The sequence below is a fragment of the Ovis canadensis genome, chromosome 2 (assembly GCF_042477335.2).
Source record: "Ovis canadensis isolate MfBH-ARS-UI-01 breed Bighorn chromosome 2, ARS-UI_OviCan_v2, whole genome shotgun sequence".
In the NCBI taxonomy this organism is placed as follows: domain Eukaryota; kingdom Metazoa; phylum Chordata; class Mammalia; order Artiodactyla; family Bovidae; genus Ovis; species Ovis canadensis.
Window position 1 is genome coordinate 185101662 of NC_091246.1, and position 21247 is coordinate 185122908.

The 21247-nt window shown below is 40.3% G+C and overlaps 1 pseudogene; it reads right to left on the reverse strand.

Annotated features, from left to right (window-relative positions):
- Positions 1 to 5773: 5773 nt before the first annotated feature.
- LOC138432826 (acyl-CoA-binding domain-containing protein 5 pseudogene) lies at positions 5774 to 8851 on the reverse strand (annotated as a pseudogene).
- Positions 8852 to 21247: the final 12396 nt, after the last annotated feature.

Below are 21247 nucleotides of genomic sequence, written 5' to 3' on the forward strand. Positions count from 1 at the left end.
CACAGTCTGGTCTTGGCTAGATAGAAAACTTGAAGATGATAGATCTCCCATGTCTGTGAATCATGCCATCCATCCAGCAGTAACTAAATTGGGCATTGCTTTTCCCTGGGAGAACAATATTTGTATTTTTCCCCTCTGGGTCTATATCAGGGGAATTCAAGAGAGGTGAGTGGTTTTCAGTAGGCTTTTTTTTTTTTGTCATTTTATGAGAGAGGAGTTAGATAAAGTGACACTGTGATGGAGCAAAAAAAGAATTGCAAACAGCTGACCAGCATTTAGGCTGCCAACTCTCTGAAATTTAGGGAGTCCTTCCTCCAAATTACAGACACTTGATTTCTTAGATTCAAACAGTAGACGTAAGAGAAGATCAAATAATATATTTTTAATTCAGAAAGCACATATTTGAAGATTCCATGGTATCAAAGTTTATGCCATACCTTTGACTTAATCAAGATTCATGGCACATATATTTATTATTGCCTATCACTACACCAGGATTTGGAATGCAAGGTCAACAGAAGACACAAGATCCCTTCCTCATGGAGCTGGCCTTTTAATTAACAAGACTGATAATAATTAGAAAACAGAGAAATTAGATGATTTTCAATGTACTAGGAAGAAAACAAAATAGGAAAATGTTAGACCATCTTGTGTTGGATGGTCACAAAACCTTCTTATTGGAGGGTTGCTTGTGAGTCCATAATTGCAGAAGGATATTTGATTAATTTAATGAATCTTGAATTGGGTCCAAGTCTGTCCACATCCCTGTTTCTTTTATGTCCAGCCCATGCTTTCTTCTCTGACCCACTCCAACCCTCAGTAACCATCCTGAGATCAGGAAGCCCAGGGAACTTTCTCCTTAAAATGTCAACAATATCCATTGAGGTCTCAATAAAAGGGGTCAGAACTGGCTCATATGTAGAGCATGATGAGAGCTGAGTTCTGAGCTGCAAGGGAATCTGGCTTCCAGTGTCTGGTCCGCTCAAAGGCTGCATCATCTTGAACAGGTTTGTGCCTTTTCTAGATCTTAGCTCCCCGTGTGTGTGGTCAATGGTATGAAATGTTCTATGTAGCTCCATAAATATCAGGACAATATCCATCTTAAACAAATAGTCCATGTGAGAGAAAAAAGGGGCCAGAAGTTGGCATGAGGGATCAAAATCCTTCACCTGTGACCTGGTGAGTACATGTGGTCATAGTCTCTTACATGGAATATACCATCAAATAAGTAGCATAATGACATATCCTCAAATTACCTTGTTTTTTGTCCACCTCGAGTTTTTAATATCTTCCTTTTCCCTGTCCCCTGCCCCACACCCTGCCATTAACTTGGCTCTTCAAAGGTTATAAATCTGCCTCATGGGCTAGATGTCCTCTGCTCCCTTGGATACACTGGAAAATTCACATAAATTTGCTTTTATGATTTACCACTTTTCTGTCACTCTCAGATGAAAGCAGTACAGGTAGGAAAAAAATGACTCGGTGAGGTAAGTATTAACAAAGAGAGGAGATGTGGGGTGAGGAGCACAGCCGGTGTCCACAGTCACTGTCCATAGCCAGCTGGCCAACAGACAGGTTGGACCTGGGTCTCAGGGCTGAGAGACTGTGAAGAAAGGAAAGAAGTGACAATGACAAATTCAGTCATTATAAATACCTCCTGAGATTGGTCCTGGGTGCAGAATAGAGACTCAGCCAATTCCTACCTCACCTGGAATATAGTATATGCAGTGTATACTCTGTAGAGTACACACTCAGACTGTAGGAGCAGTGTGTTTCTACATGCAGTGAACTCCAGCCCTGGATTATCTGAAGCATCTCCCGCTGCACATGTCAGCTTTACTTGGTTGTATCAGTCATCAAGATTGGTCAGATGCAAAGTATGCATTGAGAAGTTGTTCAGTTGTTCAGTCGTGTCCAGCTCTTTGTGACCCCCATGGACTGTAGCCCACCAGGCTTCCCTGTCCTTCATTATCTCCCTGAATTTACTCAAACTCATGTCTATTGAGTCAGTGATGCCATCCAACCATCTCATCCTCTGTCTCCCCCTTCTCCTCTTGCCCTCAAACTTTCCTAGCATCGGGATCTTTTCCAGTAAGTTTGCTGTTTGCATCAGGTGGCCAAAGTATTGGAGCTTCAACTTCAGCATCCATCCTTCCAATGAATGTTCAGGGTTGATTTCCTTTAGGGTTGACTGGCTTGATCTCCTTGTTGTCCAAGGCATACTCAAGAGTCTTCTCCAGTACCACAGTCTGAGCATAGGAAATACTTAATAATCTGCGTTGAATGAATGAACTCAAATATACTACCCTTCAGAGATTAAAATCAACAAAGATACCCACTATCTATTGAGTTGGCCAAAAAGTTGTGTTTTTTTGCCATTTCCCTGACCAGAATTCAAGCCCCTTGAAGGCAGGGAGTTTCCCTGGTCTTATTCATCATTGAGTCCCTGTTGCTGGGAAAAGTACTTCTAGTTACCATATGTCAAGTCCTTTGGCAAACAAACATATAGGCAAATTAAAGCAAATAGATCAATAGGTAATTTCAGATATCAATGAGTACTCTGAAAGATATGATTTATTGAGTAAGCAAAAAGTTAGTGTGTGTGCTCAGTCATGTTGGACTCTTTGTGACCCCGTGGACTGTAGCCCATCAGACTTGTCTGTCTGTGGGATTCTCTAGGCAAGAATACTTCTCTAGGAGTGGATTGCCATGCCCTCCCCCAGGGATTCTTCCAGACCCAGGGATTGAACTTTCATCCCGTATGTCCAGTGCATTGGCAGTTGGGTTCTTTACCACTAGCAACACCTGAGAAGTCCAAAGAGGGAAGCATCCCTGGATGGGCTAGTGGGGAGAGATTAAAAAAAAATTGGTCTCATTTATCGACCTTTTAATTTTATTTTTGCAGTGTACTATTGAGGATGTGAAGTTAATAGAGACTAGAATTTCAAGCAGAGGAGCTTTTGGGAGGCATCAATGTCAAGATAATAAGCATGCAATCAGGGAAAAAAAGCATGTAAATAGGAAAGGAAGAGGTTTGAGTTCTGGGGAATTTTTGGATCTGGAGTTCTCCTAGATGAGTCCCAGCAAGCTGGGGAGAGAAGAGTGGCTTTGGGCCCAGAAGAATGACAATATTTATAGCAGAGTAACATTCTAGATCCATGTGAAATAATGCTGAGAATTTAAATCAAATGACAGGGAACTAGACATTTTTCTGGAGCAAGGATGTATGATTATTGGTGGAATTAAAGAGAGAGAGAGAGAGTGTGTCTGTGTATGTGAATGGGGACAGGGAAAATGAAAATTATTGTCAACAAATGGTATAAACGGATTTCTTTTTCTTTGAAAAATTTACTGATAGTTACTGATAAGAGTTATTTATTTGATCTCTACTCAAGGTCTAGAATGAAAACAGACCCTGCAAGATATACGTAGTAGTGAGAAAAGTGGGGGTGTGTTCTGAGGCTTTTTTCTCTCTAGAGCACGTCTCTAGATTAGTCTGCAATGAAATTTCTCTAGCAAGTAGGAGACAGGGGAAGGTTTCCATCAGAATGCCAATGGGCTGAAATTTTCCTGGCTCATCTTATGGTCACAGGGCGTGAGCAAGATGGTGTTCCTAGGGTAAGACCTGGCTTTCCTGGAAGCCCCTTCTTGGAAGCCTTATAGAGTTGAAGAAGGTAGGCCCGAGTATAATAGAAATAAAGCATTTCATAAAGTGTCCATTACTTTGCCAACAAAGGTCCATATAGTCAAAGCTGTAGTTTTTCCATAGTCATGTATGGATGTGAGAGTTGGACTACAATGAAAGCTGAGCACCAAAGAATTGATGCTTTTGATGTGTGGTATGTGATAGTGATGGACAGGGAGGCCTGGTGTGCTGCGATTCATGGGGTCGCAAAGAGTCAAACACGACTGAGCGACTGAACTGAACTGATGTGTTGGAGAAGACTCTTGAGAATCTCTTGGACAGCAAGGAGATCAAACCAGTCCATCCTAAAGGAAACCAACCCTGAATATTTATTGGAAGGACGGGTACTGAAGCTGAAGCTCCATTATTTTGGCCACCTGTTGCGAAGAGCTGACTCATTAGAAAAGACCCTGATGCTGGGAAAGATTTAAGGAATAAGGAGAAGGGGATGGTAGAGAATGATATGGTTGGGTGGCATCACCAACTCAATGGACCTGAGTTTGAGAAAGCTCCAGGACATGATGAAGGTCAGGGAAGCCTGGCATGCTGAGGTTCATGGGGTCGCAAAGAGTCGGACACAACTGAGCAACTGAGCTGAACTGAAAGTGTCCTCACTGTGATTTGGAAGATGGAAGAGGTAAACTCAGAGTAGAAGGGAACACAGACATTGCTCTATGTAAATGGCTTCAGGAAGCTTCAGGTCCAAAATGAATCTACCCACTAGAGTCTCATTTCTCTCCCTAGCAAACAAGTCAGCAATCAGGGTCTAGCTTATATATTCAGTTATTAACATTATCTTTCTTTCTTTCTTTCTTTCTATTTATCTGCCTCAGAATGAGTTGAGGGATTGAGAAAAAATTGTCAGCATCCCAAGAATAGAAGTTTATCAGTTACATAGAGAAAAAACAATATAATGTGTATGTACACCAACTGTGCTTTGTTTCCAGAGGGTCAGTTCTAGATCGTCTGAAAAAAAATGAAAGGCAGGAGTGTGGATAGTTGCCAAGTATTTGATCTATTTGGGACTCAGTAAAAGTTGCTCAGTCATGTCTGACTCTGTGACCCCATGGACTATAAAGTTCATGGAATTCTCCAGGCCAGAATATTGGAGTGAGTAGGCTTTCCGTTCTCCAGGGGATCTTCCCAACCCAGGTTTTCCACATTGCAGGCAGATTCTTTACCAGCTGAGCCACAGAAAGTGAAAGTGAAAGTGGAAGTGAATTCGCTCAGTCTTGTCCGACTCTTTGCAACTTCATGGACTGTAGTCTATCAGGCTCCTCTGTCCTTGGGATTTTCCAGGCAAGAGTGCTGGAGCGGATTGCCATTTCCTTCTGCAGGGAATCTTCCCAACCCAGGAATCGAACCCTGGTCTCCCTCATTGCAGGCAGATGCTTTACCATCTGAGCCACCAGGGAAGCCCAAATACTGGAGTGGGTAGCCTATCCCTTCTCCAGTGGATCTTCTGGACCCAGGAATCGAACCTGGGTCTCCTGCATTGCAGGCGAATTCTTTACCAACTGAGCTGTCAGGGAAGCATTTGGGACTCATGCGGCCCATAATCATGACAGTCTCTTCACTGGAACCTTATCCTTGAGACAGTTTTTCTGAAGGAACTCTTTACCAGGTCTGCGCTGTTGATCTTGATTCTAGTCTTGAATTCTTTTTTCCAAATGTCCATCCTTTTTTTTTTTTTCCTCATTAACCTTTTATTTTTAACTTAGTTTTACAGTAGAGAAACAGAAAAGTATTATCATTAAAAAAATACCATAGCTGTCAATCTTAAATGTTAAATGAGATTCTTGTTAAAGCAGTAACACTACGTCCTGTAATTACATCTTTACTTGTATATACAAGAACAGTGTGCAAAGTGCTTTTCAAACTATAAAATAAGACTTTGGAATAGGATACAAATGGTTATCCCTAGGAGCTAGTTACCTCCAACTGCTTGTCATGAATCACAACTGCTTACATTCTTACTCTGCCTCTTATTTCCTTATATACTAAGAGAAAAGCCACTATTTTCTGATACCAGATAGAGGGCTAATTTTTTAGAATAATTCCAGATCCACAGGTTTAAATTTTATTGTTACATATAATTCAGTTACTGGCTTCATTTTTTTCCTCTAAATAAATAGAGGACAGCTTTTTAAAAGCAAATAATTGGTAGATCCATTTAGACAGACACATTTTAATCAAGATGGGATTCAAAAAAAAACAAACACCAAGTTACATGTAAGAAAAATCAAGGGAAAAAACAGTCTTCAGAAAAGCAAATCATATTCTTTCTTCAGGTAAACAAAGAACCACCCTCTATACTAGGGACAGATTACTTTCTCTCTTATCAAAAACACTCTAAACACATGATGCTAAAGCCAACATCACACATACCAAGAATATTTAAAAATCATTTGATACTAAGCCTTTGAATCAGAGAAATCTTTGAAGTATAAGTAAGGTACATCTACATGAGCAGGGAGTTTCAAAAGGTATACAAGAAGGATAATTCCAAAGAAAGTCTTCAAGAAGCTAAATTACAGTCTTCTTCTTAGTCTATAGGTGGGGGGTGGGGGAAAGACTTAAATTTACATTAGTTGGATGTGTCTTATTCAAATGGAAGCATATGGCCTGCTAGCTTTCAAATCCCTCCAACACCCCTTGAGAAATAGGTACGTCTCCAATATTATACCCAGAAGAAAAACTGAGGCACTAAGAGGTTAAGAGTCCAGTCTGTGTGGTTTATACCAGTTGCAGAAAAGTGATTTTTCATGTGTTTCCTTTTGACCTTTGTAAAAACAGTATAAGTTTTCATTTTATATTTCAAAGCACCCTATGAAGCAGAAACAAGATATTCTCAGTTAAAGGAAAATGATTACAAAGGAATCCACGTATATAACTGAATACAAATCTTATTAATGATCTGCAGACTCAGAACACACTGACAAACCTACTTTAAGTCCACTTTTCATCATTTCCATTAGTCGGTAAGGTCTATTCTGTGAATCATTTGTAAAAACGAAGCCTAGTACACAGGGCTCTGCTTTGTCATGATGCCTGAAGCTGAAGTCAGAGCTGTGCATGCCCAAGCGGGATCTTGAGCAGCCCACAGAGTGGGTGTGGAGAAGATTCTTCCGGTCTTTCTCCAGTAAATTGCATGCTGGTTCAGTGACTTAAAAAGACGGTTGATTTATCAGTTGAAATTCACTCCTGGTTTGCATACTTTCTCATATTTAATTTAGAAAGTTAAAAATACCCAGTTATAATTCTGTTCTCATCATCACAACTATACCTGGGAAAAGCAGCTTATCATTCTCTATGGGAGATAATCAGGTAAACATGTTACCAACAGTAATTAATAATTTAATGTCCTTCGAAGTCAAGGGTAGGGGAAATCTATGCTACTTATCACCTAGTTGAGATTGATTATTCAAGTATCAGCAATATTAGTCCTTAAAATGTTTATCATTTGTGTAGTGCAAAATATATATATGTATATATGTACACAAACCAAACTACTAGACAACAAAAATGTAATCATCACAAACTAGGATTTTCGTGTGAGCTCCACAATCAGTATCATCCCGAGGTTATCCAGGGCCAGTAGACTTCAACAAAATTTCATTTTCTTTAGTTCAGTTTTCTTCTCCTTCTTTGGTAATATAAATGCACCAACCACTGGGCAATAAAAGGCCATATGATAGCGAAGGTTAATGCACCAGGAGACATCTCGAAGGGCCACCAAGATGGTCTCCATGAAGTGGGTTGATTACTGGTCTGTAATGCTGATGATTTTGCCTGTGATGCCGCCAGCATCTCCAGTTTGTGCAGTCTCTGGAAGACGTTCTGCATGTCCTCCTGCAGGCGCATGAGCACAAGCGCGATCTGCTCGTTCAGGCTGCCCCTTGAGCCTCTGTCCGAACCCCAGCGTTCCCCATCACCTCCACTTCCCACTTGCCGACCCTTGCTTCCTTCGCTCAAATGCTGCATCCTGTGCCCTCTCCCTCTCCTAATGTTAGAGAATTCCTCACTTTCTCCAGCCCGTTTCTCGCGGTGCGGGCGCCACTGTTACTCCCGCCGTCCTCTCCCCCACGCTTTACTTCACCTTTGCCTTCAACTGCTGCTACCTGCATGTTCCCAGGGCTGCCATTCCCAGGAAGTACTTGAACATCTTCAGGAAAACCAGAACTTTCCAACGGTTGACTGGGATTACCACCCAAGTAATAGGAAAATAGTCCATTGTTTGATATAAAGCCGTCTAAAGACTTCTTACCCAAATTGCTCCATAGAATCACAGTAAACTTCACTGTCTGAATCACTTGTCAAATGCTGAATTCTTGAAATATCTTCAACATAATCATTGTTTACATCTTGGTGAACACAGACAACAGTTTTTCCAGTTTGCTCCAAGTTTTCATCTACAGATTTTACTTCCTCAGTGCATTGGGCATTCAGGGAAGGACTGGCATGAATGCTGTTCTGTACGCCCTGCACAAAGCTGTCTTTATCATAGCCGTTAGTGACAATGATTTCCAAATTGTTATGGTCTGCAGATTTCTTCATCATTTTCTTATCGCTATCATGTGGTTCTGGTCTTTTTGTGTCTTCTTGGGCCTCTTCTTCCTCAGATTCAGCTCCACTATCACTGCTTTCAGCTTTACCATTAACAGTTTTGGCATTTGGAGTAGAAGCTAGAACATTACCAAGATCTGAGGTTAAATCAGAACTTCTGCCACTTTTTTTGTCTTCTACAATTTCATAAAATGGACCAATGACATGTAGCAATTCTTCAACTTTTTCAGTCATCGGCATAGTTTCGAGAATCTTTTTCATTTCTTCAGCATAAGCAATCATGGCTTCCTCTTTGGTCATATCACCCAAAGAACTCCACGCATCCCATTTATATCTTCCAACAGGATCCCAGAAGCCAGGCTTTGACAGTTTACAAGGTCCTTCAGTTGCCTGCTTATAGAAGCTATAGAACTTGAGCATCATTTCATTTGTTGGCTGGAATGAACCATTTTTCGGCAAACTCTGTATCACCTTCACAGCAGCCTCAAACCGGGTTTCGTGCACGGATTTCGTGTCCACCATCTCCAGCCGCCAGCGCCGGCCCGGTCCCAAGGTCTGTTGCCTGGAATCAGGCAGCAGCAGCAGCACCAGCTTTCCCAGGAGCCTGCATGAAATGAGAGGAAGAGCATCTCTAGCAGAAGGCGGAGGGGCCCAGGGCACCAGTAGTCGCGGTGCAGCCGTCCCACCCACAGGACCCTGGCGGGGCAGCCACACCCCCCATCCCGGCGAGGTCCGTCTGTCCCAAATGCCCATTCTTTTCCCTCTACCCATCCCTCAGCATCTAATCTCATTACTAGGGCAACAGCATCTCTCTTAGTAATCTCTTCCACACTCCAGTTGGTGAATCTGAAAATTCGCAAACCTTAAAAAACAAAAATTCACGAGCATGGCTAGAAATAAAATGCTGGGTAACTACTTGCTCTTCAGGAGAAACTCAAAATGGTAAACATCTCCACGCAGTGATTATTGACCTTCCAAGTGGACAATCCATACACGGACAGAAGACAGAGAATGTGAAGCACACACCCTCAGCGTGACTGTGACTGGCTGAGAGGGCTTTGGACATCCTCTGACTGAGCAGTTGATTCACTTTAAGTCAACCAAAAGTGATTTTTAAAACATATAACTATCTCCTACACCTGCTTTCTTCCAGATAAATGGCCTCTCTTTCTGGCCTCAAACACATTAAGCTTTTATTTGGCCTCAGGACCTTTGTACTTTCTTTTTCCTCTCCTCAAATCCTCTGCCCCAAGCCCTATGTGTAGCTGGTGCTTTCTTATCTTTTAAAAGGCCATCAATTCAAAGTCATCCTCTGATTGCATCCGGACAATTTAAAGCAGTCCGACCCCCTGCCACTTTGATTTACTTTATAACATCTATCTCAACTTGTTTACTTTTTTGTTCATTTGTGTATCTCTCCATCAGATTAGAAACTCTTCTGAGGCAGGAATTTCCATCATTCCTGCTGTATGCTGAATGCCCACCACAGTTCTGGACACAGAGTTGGTGCTCAATACATGTTCATTAAACAAAATGGAAAACGTGAATGTGTTGGAGAATGTTAGATGTTTAAGGATACTTTTCAAATATTTTTCCTGACTTTCTCAACACACTGTCTTCCCATGCTGTGAGATGACTGGGGAAAGCAACCATGTATCCTTCTCCTCCCTCCTGTCTGCATTACAGTGTCTAACATAAAATGGATACTTAAGAACTATTTGTGGCATCAATGAGCGATTCAACACTAATCTGCATTTGGTATTTAAATATAGTCAGAAGTACATCTGATGTCCAGAAATAAGCATGTTCCCGTGCACACAGCTTAGAATGGAAGACAGAATAATGTCCTTTACCCCAAAGATGTCCATGTCCTAGTCTCTGGAACCTGTGTATATTTACTTGCATAGCACAGGGAATTTTGCATATGTGATTAAGGGGTAAGGATCTCAAGAAATGGAGATTCTCCTGGATGCACATTTAGAACCCGAGTAATCACAAGGGGAGTGAGGGAGGCAGGAAGGTCAGAGAGAGAAGAGATGTGATGGTAGAAGCAGAGGTCAGACTCATGTAATTGCTGATTGGGAACCACAAGAGAAGTAATGTGGGAGCCAAAAACGTTGGAAAGGCAAGGAAATGCATTCTCTCTTAGAGCCTCCAGGAAGAATGCAGTCTTATCAACACTTGATTTTAGCACAGTGAAATGCATTTTGAACTTCTGACCTCCAGAACCATGGAGAATATATTTGTGTTAAGTCACTAAATTTATGATCATTTACACAACAGCAATAGAAAACAAATATTCTTATTTTCACATCAAGCCCACTCACTCTAGCTCACTTCATCTCTGTCCCCTACTAGGTAGATTCCATAACTACACGTGGTATCTCAAGAAAGAGGATTCTGGATTGTGGGATAGCTTTACTGACCTTCATGGATTATGAGGAGCTAGATCAGAGTTTTGTGGAAGACCAATAGTGATTAGGGTTGGTAATAAGAGAGGATAGAGCCTAGAGGGTGAGAATTTATGTTTTTCCCAGTTTGATGAAGAACACACTTGTTTCTAGAGCCTCACAGGTATTGTCATGGATTACCAAGGGGGAAAAACATAGAGGAAGAGAGAAAGGAAAGCAAGAAGGAGAAGGTTATGCTTATATTATGTCTTTCTCTGATATATAACCCTGGCTTCTCCAAGTCTGTGCTTACTTTATATACCATGCTCAAATGCCATAGGGTGATTTTCTCCAAGGTCTCTTTTAATGCTAACCTTATTTTATTATACCATCACCGGTTTTCTTTTTAGTCTAAACTTTGGTCCCAGTGATTTAGAATTATATGCAGTTAACCTTAGAAGTCATCTAATTAATATTGCAATTGACATTATGAAAGAGCTGTTATTGATGAACCACAGGATATTTCATGTGAGTGAGTTGGAAGGAAAAAGTGGACAGTGAAAGAAGAGGAGCATGTGTAGACGAATCCAAAGCTTTCACATGCATCACTAGAGGATACAGTATTGTTAATAGAAAAAGCATAATCTCAGGGATGACAGGAATCACCTAGAACACATGTCAACGAGCTATGGCCCTCCAGTCATAAATAAAGCTACATGAAAACACAGCCTTGCATGTTTATTTACATAGTGTCTGTGACTGTATTTCTGCTCCAAAGGCAGAGTTGAACAGCTATGACAGAGACACTGTAGCCCATAAAGTCTAAAGTGTTTCCTGTCTACCCCTTTACAGAAATAGTGCCAATACTTGACCTAGAGGAGCCTAGTACACATTGGTTGGTATGGTACAGTGTGAAATGCATGAGAGTAAATCATAAATCTGTCACTCACTAAGTCTGGGACCACTGGTTGCCCATGAGACCCTCTGAGTTTCAGTTCCTCACCAATAAAATAAGATTAATTCTATCAGAATTTAAGGTCCGTGAGAGCAAGACGTTAATCTTTTCATTGTGATGCTCCAGTACCTAGCAGGATTATTGGTGCTTTGTAGACATTCAGTTGATTCTTCTCAAATAAACTGCTACCTACCTCAGAGGGCTGCTATGCTGTGAGGATTATAAATATTATATGTAAATCATTTAACATATATGTTAAATATATGTTTTTTAGCCTAGTAGGCTATAGTCCATGTAGTTGAAAAGAATTGGACACGACTGAGCGACTTCACTTTCACTTAACATATATAACATATATGTTATGTTATAAACCTAAATAAACATAAATATAACATATATATTATTTAATAATAATTCCTGGCATATAGGAGCTCAAACACACAGGTATGAAATATTTAGACATGCATTTTGAGAATATTCAGGTAGCAATGTGCAGTAGCATTTGGATACATGGGAAGTTGAAAAAAAATTTGGACTTGAAAATACAGAAATAAGCATAATACATTTAGAGGCAACCAACAAAATCACAAGAGGAGATGGGTTCCTGAGGCTAAGTGACTTGCCTGAGGCAGAATTAGAGTCATGCTCTTGCTCAGTTGTTAAGTTGTGTCCGTCTCCTTGTGAGAGCTAGACTCTAGCACATCTGGTTCCTCTGTCCATGGGATTTCCTAGGCAAGAATACTGGAGTGTGTTGTTATTTCCTTCTTTGGGGGAAATATTTCCTCTTTCTGACGCAGGAATTGAACCCACATCTCCTGCATTGGCAAGGGAATTCTTTACGCCTAAGTCACCTGGAAACCCCAGAATTAGGGTATGGTGCATGCTATTCAGGGTTCCCAGGACAGCACATGCCCAGGATCTCCATGATAGGACCTAGGATGTCAGATCAATCAGAACTAAAGATTTGAGGGAAGGAGTAGATTTAGTATAGTATCAGGTAGGAAGACATTTGCTAGGAGAAAGATACCTGCTGTAGGACTTTCCTGGTGGTCCACTGGTTAAGATTTCACACTTCCAATGCTGGTGACATGGGTTTGATCCCTGGTCAGAGAACTAAGATCCCACATGCCATATGACTAAAATAAAATAGATAATAATATATATATATATATATATATATATATAGCACAGAGAATATAAAAATAAAAAAGAAGGACACACCCTGTGTCTACATAGGCTTACACTGTTCCAGGAGAAGAGAGTAGGGCCCAGCGATGAGTCAGGGCAAGGATCCCGCAGTGACGCTCACTTTCACACCCGTGTGTTCTGTTTCCCTCTCCCATTTCTCTCGAGCCAGTCCTCAGGTCACGAAGCATGACTGATTGCGTTATATTTTACTAGGTTACAGAAGCAGGTAATTATAGAATGCAGTAATCCTCTAAGACTTCTAGAAAGGGGAGAAATATATATATATGTATATATATGTGTATATATTATATATGCATAGATTATGTACATATATATGTATATTATGTATAATATATATGTGTGTGTATGTGTATATATATGTACATGTGACCATATGTTAACACAGGCTCTCTGATACCTCCCATAATTGTGTTGAGTGTTGGAAAACATCTGTTTGAATCATCCTGTTTTTCTAGTTATCCTCACTGACTCTTTGGTGAGGAGCCTTTCACTTTAGGTAATGTTACCATTCATGAACTGCCCTCCTCCGACACTCTTTTCATTATGAATAATGTCTGTGGTCACACAGCCTTGTATCCCCCCACCCTTCCATTAATTAAAGGAGGAGATCCCCAGCACCTTTTTTCTCCTGCCTTGGGGTTTCCCTCCTGCCTCAATCAGCTCTGTTTAACTCTTCTGGTCTGGAATATTCTTCACCAGATACTTAGAATCTGCCTCCCTGCTGCCACCTAAGACTCTGTCCCCAATCATGTTACTGACCTCTCTAAATAGATGCCTGATTCCTGGGGCTGCAGGACATCTCTTGCCATCGTATGGCATTGGAACAAGAGGAGGGGGGCATGTTTATTTCCTTTTTAAAGAAGAACACACACACACCTTTTTTTTTTTGCTGTAGATATGCTTCCTTTAGCAACTCTTTCTCACATTTGAGACTATGCCTCCCCTTCCAATTAGGAAGAAGCATTTTCCAGTTTTCTTTTAAAGCAGAAATAAACATTCTTCTTTAGCATCTATTCACCACTTGTGAGGCAACTTTATTCTCTGATTAGAGGGAGGGAACTTCTAAGTCTATTTTAGAGAAGAAATAAATATTCTCCTCCCCAAAACGCATTTTCAGCCAAAATATGCCAGCTGGGGTAGTTTAGAAATTGTATTAGGTTTATCTTTCTTAACTAGCTAAGCTGCACCTTTTACAAATGGCTTCTGACAGAAACTGTTCTAGAAATTTCTGAAACACTGAACGGAGACTTTTTGACTACAGACAAACTTATTTCATCATATTGTGAGTTATAGACAGAGCTAAAAAACTTTCTAATTAAGGGAGCAAAACTCGTTTAACCTAGCAAGTGAATGATCTCAACTAGCAGAAGATAAATTGTTATCCTTGAAGAGAGCAATATACTCCACTGTTTGGTCCTTACTTTATTGGACTCTGAGGCTCAGCACTGGGTTGCTTTGGGAATTAAGTTATGAACGAATTTGACTAGAGTTATAGGTCCATTTTTAAAATTGAGTCAGCTGAATGATAGAGGACAGTCTGTTTAGGATTCAGAGAAAATAAACAAATTTCTTTACCTCCATGCTAAGGTGCTTTTCTGTTTTGAGAGAAGAAGCCTCTAAATCTTTATATAAAGAACACTTACTGTCACTTGAATGTGTCCCTTCAATTCCAATCTAGCCTGAAAGCCTCTTCCTTCCGTCACTCTGCTTTAGCAAATATTTATACCCCAGTCATCTCAAGTCCATTGGACTCCATCACATGTGTATTTCAATTATTTAAAATCAGGATAGCATCTCCTGGGCAGCTAATGAAGTCTCAATAGATATACATTATTGAAGCATATTATTATTTACTCACCTAATAAATCAAGACTGTTGGGGAGAGTAGATGCAATTGAAGCACTAGAAATGAGAAATAATGATGGCATAGATCATTTTTGAATCACTCTAGCCCATTTTACAGCCTGCAAAATACACTGAATTCCATAAAAGTGACAAATGACACAACATTGTAATAAATAGCTATAGTGCATGCATTGTGGATTGGAGCTTAGATGCATATTGAACCTCTCTGTCAAAATGGTGGTTGATGAATTAAGCACTGAAACCATACTCTGTAAAAAGGAATTATATATTTTCCATTTATCTTGATGTATTATATGCCATCATATGGTTAAATATATGTAACCTTTCCAAATTGAGCTGATTTAATATTAAGGAAAAAATTGTTATGAAGGAGCATTTGGTATGTTTGGAATTCTTTATTTCCCTGCTATATTTTTATGTCTTTCAAATGCTCCATGGATCCTTAATCATATTAAATTTTGTTTTGAGTTGAATTCTCAGAAATATGCAATAACATTTGCAGGGCTTCCTAAAAATGAATGCGTTATATCACAATTAACATTACTGTTTCTCTTTCAAATTAAAATGTTTGCATGTTAAGAATACAAAAAAGTTTCAATTAAGTATTAAATATAAATTAACAGTCACTCAACTCTGAAGGATGAATTTATACTTCTAGAAAAACGGACCAAGGCATGCATATACCTTGAATTTCTCCACATTTCCAAAAATTTAAGTGAAATACCTACCACTATATTTATTATTGGAAAATAATTGTTAGAGGAATGAGCAATACAAACAGTATCCTGTTAATCTCTGCTATTGCTTCCCCACCTTAGCAATTTGGCCATTAAATGATTAAGAAGAAGAACAACCCCAAGTCTTGCTTCATTACTTTCTCAGGAGACAGTTTGGTTTTTCCTGGTTGTGGAGCCCTGACTTCATTCATTTTTTCCTATTTTTGGTTTGCTTTGAAATGGCACACTTGAGAAGACTGGAAACGAAACAAGTTAATCTGGATATTAGCCAGCATGAAAATCAGAGGGACAGAGTGAAGGAATGCAGTATGTCTTGGGAATTACTCACTTTTCTCTTTGCCCGTTCCACGCAATACTTTTCTTCTGCCCTCTCTTCTATGTATAAATCTCTTTGCTGTGTGTGTGAGGGTGTTTTTTTTGTGTGTGTGTTTTTGGAGTATAGGTTCTTTACAATGTGGTGTTAGTTTCTGCTGTACAATGAAGTGAATCAGCTATTTGTATACATGCATCCCCTCCCTCTTCCAACTCCCCCCATCCCACCCATTTACATCACCACAAAGCTCCCCCCATGTTATACAGCAGGTTCCCACCAGCCATCTCTTTTCCACATGGTAGTACATACCCGTCAATCTTGCTCTCTCGATTCGTTCCACCTTCCCCTTCCCCCACTGTGTGCATATGCCCCTTCTCTACGTCTCTGTGTTTGCTGTGTTCTTGAAGCCTCTGTCTGTCAGTTTGCTGTTAGGATACAGCTCTCAGGAGATCCACTGCAGGATCAAAGGAGAAATGGTTTGAAATGCCAAGACCTGAGGTTTGCCATCAAGTTGTCATACGACTTGAAGTGATTTACTGCTCTGTGCTTCAGTTTTTCCAAATGTATAAAACAGGTACAGTGCTGCCATGGGGATTGCATGAGGTATATTGCATGCTCAATAGCGCAATCATATCCAACTGTGACCCCGTTGGACGGTAGCCCATTAGGCTTCTCTGTCCATGGAACTCTCCACACAAGAACACTGGAGTGGGTTGCCATTTCCTACTCCAGGAGATCTTCCCGACCCTGGAGTAACCCAGGTCTCTTGCATCTCCTGCACTGACAGGTGGATTCTTTACCACTGCGCCACATGGGAAGCCGTTAAGTGAGGTGACCACAGTTTTGACGTGATCCTCTGGTGTGAGGTGGTAGCACTTTCTGAGTCTTATCTTCCCCGTTAAAAATGTAAATTCTCTGCTTAAATTCTAAGAGCAGGCACCATACACTGAGCTCCATCTCTAGATTATCTGAGGTCACTTTATATACCACATTAAATTGATTTCCATCATAGCAGAGAAATAAATATTTTCTTTACTTAACCGATGAAGGAAGTTGCTCACAGAGGTCAAGGGGGGGTGGAGTTTTCATGGTCACTATGACAGGGACTTGGGCAATAGAGAACTAACATACCCATGGAGGTTTAAAAATGTGTCCAGAATTGCATAGCTGGTAAGTGGCATAATTCAGATTCCAACCAAGCCTTGTATTCAGAGCCTGCATTTATAGTCTCTAGGTCATAGGGCTTCATTGAGGTGAAAGGGTTGTCCCTGTAGGTTTCTTCTGAAGTCTTAGGAGCTGAGTGGAGAATACACTCTTCAGTACATATAGAGATTGTCCAATATCGCTATTGCATGAACACAACAATCTGCAGTGCCAATTCACTCTTTGCATCTCCATCCTGCCATGCTCCTCACCCATCCCCGACCATTTCAAACCTGAGTCCAGCACCTTCATGCTCAGATCTGACCTATATGACTCCTAAACAATCACAGTAAGGATAAAATATCCTCATGCAATTGAATAGCATCTTACACCATTCAGTATTGCTTAGGAGGACTTGCTTATGTTTAATTATTTATTTATTTATTTTTAATAGAAGGATAACTGCTTTACAGAATTTTGTTGTTTCTGTCAAACCTCAGCATGAATCAGCCATAGGTATACTACTAATAATACTACTAAGTCACTTCAGTCGTGTCCGACTCTGTGTGACCCCATAGACGGCAGCCCACCAGGCTCCCCCGTCCCTGGGATTCTCCAGGCAAGAACACCGGAGTGGGTTGCCATTTCCTTCTCCAATGCATGAAAGTGAAAAGTGAAAGGGAAGTCGCTCAGTCATGTCCGACTCTTCACGACCCCATGGACTGCAGCCTACCAGGCTCCTCTGTTCATGGGATTTTCCAGGCAAGAGTACTGGAGTGGGGTGCCATCGCCTTCTCCGGTATACATATGTGTATAACCCCTCCCTCTTGAACCTCCCTCCCATTTTAAATCTAATCCCTTTAAAATGAGGTAAAGAGGGCTGTGGGGGTGTCTGTCCCTCTCTCTTCACCTGGTCTCTCACCTACCTTTGTATTCTGCTCATTCTTAAGTGTCCATCTCTGTGTCACCAAGTCTATGTCTCTCTCTCCATTCCACCTTTTTCTTGCGTTTGCAGAAGCCAAAGCAAAGCTGTGATGTTTATTGTCACTTGATGTATAAATAGAATTTATGTGTTTTTGCTGTAAACATCAGAGCAGTAGAAGGTACTACATGTTTCTTAAAAGTCTGAACTAACAAGCACAACTAAGTTGCTTTTTAAAATGTGACATTCAACTGGTTTTTTCTCATGTAATACATTACTAATCCTGGCATAAAAAGTACCCCCAAGGAGAGAAGGATGAGTGAGATTAGAGTAACTTAGGGGCAGAAGCTTGGTTTAGAACTGTGGCTTGTATGTAACACTGACTGAGAAAGTCTCCTACAGTTACTGAAGATAAGTGTGCAGATCTTGGTTTCTAAATCATGTTCTTTTCTACTTGTTATCCATGTGAGGAGGTGGTACAAGACAAATCTTATGAGAGTGGGGCAAAAGCATGTACTTTTCTATTTGCTCTACATTTGAGCTTAAATTGCTGCAAAGTCATTCCCAGAGGGAATTCTTGAGTAACTGCAAGTTACAAATAAATACTTCCAACTTTGCTTTCCACGAGCTCAGCATTTTCAGCCTCATAAGAGATGCTCTGAACAAGCAAATATGCTTTTAACTTAGCTCTAAAATATGTCCTGATATGTGGGAGCTATTTTTAAGACAATAGCAAGGACCTGACAGACTGATATTTGCTGGAATGCAAATTGCCTCATGTCTCTCCAGACCTCAGCCCACAATGAGGCCCATCAAGTTATTATTGTACCCCGGGAAATACACTTTGCATTGCAATGGGTATTACTGCTCCCCTTAAAGATGTGGCCATTTTAAAGCTGTGTAAAGGAGACAAGAAAGTGGGTGGCCAAACAAAGGAATAGAAACATAGAAAGAACCCTGAATGAAAATGAAAAAAAAAAGCTGCAAAATGAAACAAGAACAAGAGAATTAGAACAGGAGTGATCATCACACACATTCATATCTATCAAGCAATCATCTATCGATCTATCAATTATCAATTATCCATCATTTATATGTTGATTATCTATCTACGTATCTCTTCATGGACCTATCCATGGAGGGGGCAGAAAAAAGAATGGCATATATGAACTAAAGCAGATCAAGATAGAAAAACAAATTCTCTGTTTCTTTTGTCAAAGAAGGTGACTCTGAGAAGAAAGTCTAACTGGGTTGCACCGTGAGATGGATTACTCCCTAAAGAAAGCTAAAAGCCAGGATTCACACCTCAATTAGTAGGATGTTGAAAAATACATTCCCTTTGTCCTGTCCCCTTGGGGCACCTACCACTCTTCACATTTTCACTGACCATAGCTTGTGGAACATTGTACTGTAATTATATATTGTCACTGATTTTTTAAAGTTTATTCTATTGAAATATAGTTGATTTATAATGTTGTGTTTATTTCTACTATTCAACAAAGTGACTCAGATATATATATACATATATATATATATTCCTTTCCATGAATAAATATCCCTTTTCTGTTCTTTTCCATTATGGTTTATCACAGCATACTGAATATAATTCCCTGTGCTATACAGTAGGACCTGTTGTTTATCCATCTTATATATAAAATATAGTTTGCATCTACTTATCCCAAACTCCCAGTCCTTCCTTTCCTCATCCTCCTTTCCCTTGGTAAGCACCAGTGTGTTCTGTATGTCCATGAGTCTATTTCTATTTTGTAGATACGTTCATTTGTGTTATATTTTAGACTTCATATATAAGTGATATCATATGGCATTTGCCTTTCTCTGTCTGACTTACTTCACTTAGTATTATAATCTCTAGGTCCATCCATATTGTTGCAAATGGTATTAATCATTCTTTTTTATGCCTGAGTAGTATTCCTTTGTGTATATGTACATCTTCTTTATCCGTTCATCTGTCAATGGATCTTTAGATTGCTTCTATGTCTTGACTATTGTGAACAGTGCTGCAATGAGTATTGGGCTCATGTATCTTTTCAAATTATAGTTTTATCTGAATATGTGCCTAAGAGTGGGATTGCAGGATCATGTGGTAACTGTATTTTTAGTTTTTTGAGGAACCTTCATTATTGTCATTGATTTCTTTACCCATCTCTTCCTTGCTTGAGTACAAGCATTCTTAAATCACCAATAACCCTCACTAGTCCCAGCGTACGGTTGGTGCTCCCTAAATCTAGAGAGGTAGATGCTCTAGAATCAAATTGAGAAGGCAGAAATGAAGGACATTTCTGGGAAACCAGAAAGACAATTTTAATGCCAATCACATTTGTATCATCAAATAATATAAAGATGGCTCTTAGTCTCACTGACCTGTCCAATAGATTGGCAAATAGCCACAAGCGGCTGTTTAAATTTACATTAATGCTAATTAAATAATGCTGAACGTTTATTTCCTTAGTCACACTATTCACATTTCAAGTGATAAACAGCCACAGGTGGCCACTGGCTATTTTATTGAATAGTACAAATATAGAACATTTTCATTAGCATGGAAAATTCTATAGGATAGTATTAAAAGAGAACAAAAATGTAGTGAAATATTTCAGAAGGAATAAGGAGACATTTTAAAAGAAAAACAAAAATATTCCATGTGTGCTAAAATATGTGTGTGCATCCTCAGTCGCTTCAGTCGTGTCTGACTCTTTGCAACCCTATGGACTGTCGCCCACCAGGCTCCTGTGTCCATGGGATTCTCCAGGCAAGAATACTGCCGTGGGCTGCCAGACCCTCCTCCAGGGGAAATTCCTGACCCAGGGATCAAACCTGGGTCTCCTGCACTGCAGGCAGATTCTTTACCGCTGAGCCTCTGGGGAAGCCCACGTGCTAAAGTACACCGGGAGAAAAAGAAGGATGGTGAGCAAGACATATGCAGGAAACAGTCCTCACAGAGAACAAAACAGAAGGAAACACACGTCTGTTTACTTCAGAAAAACTAGGCTAGTCTGAGGTGCCCTGATTCAAACAGTTTATTAAACCCTACTGACCCTAAAACCCTATATTTCATGTTTGCTCCTGGCCTCCAGAGCCCTCCTATCTAATCACTCCATTCCTGACACCTCAACTCCTGAGCCCTTTTTACATCATCATACATCCGAGCTAAGACACCTCTGTGCAAACATCCATCCCTTTGCTTTATGCCTGAGACTGTGCAGCCAAATGTGAGCAGAGAATAAAGCCCACCATTACTGGTTGCACCTTAAATTCATGATGATTAAACTCCTGTCCTTAACTTGGCCTACAACACTAACAAGCAATCATACAACATTTTTGTTGGCCATTCATTCTCCCTCTCCCAGGTGACGTTTTAAACCGACTCACTCTCCAACACCTCTTCCCTTACTGTCTTGCACAGCTTGTGGCCCAGCTTCCTATTTTGCTGGGACAGTGCA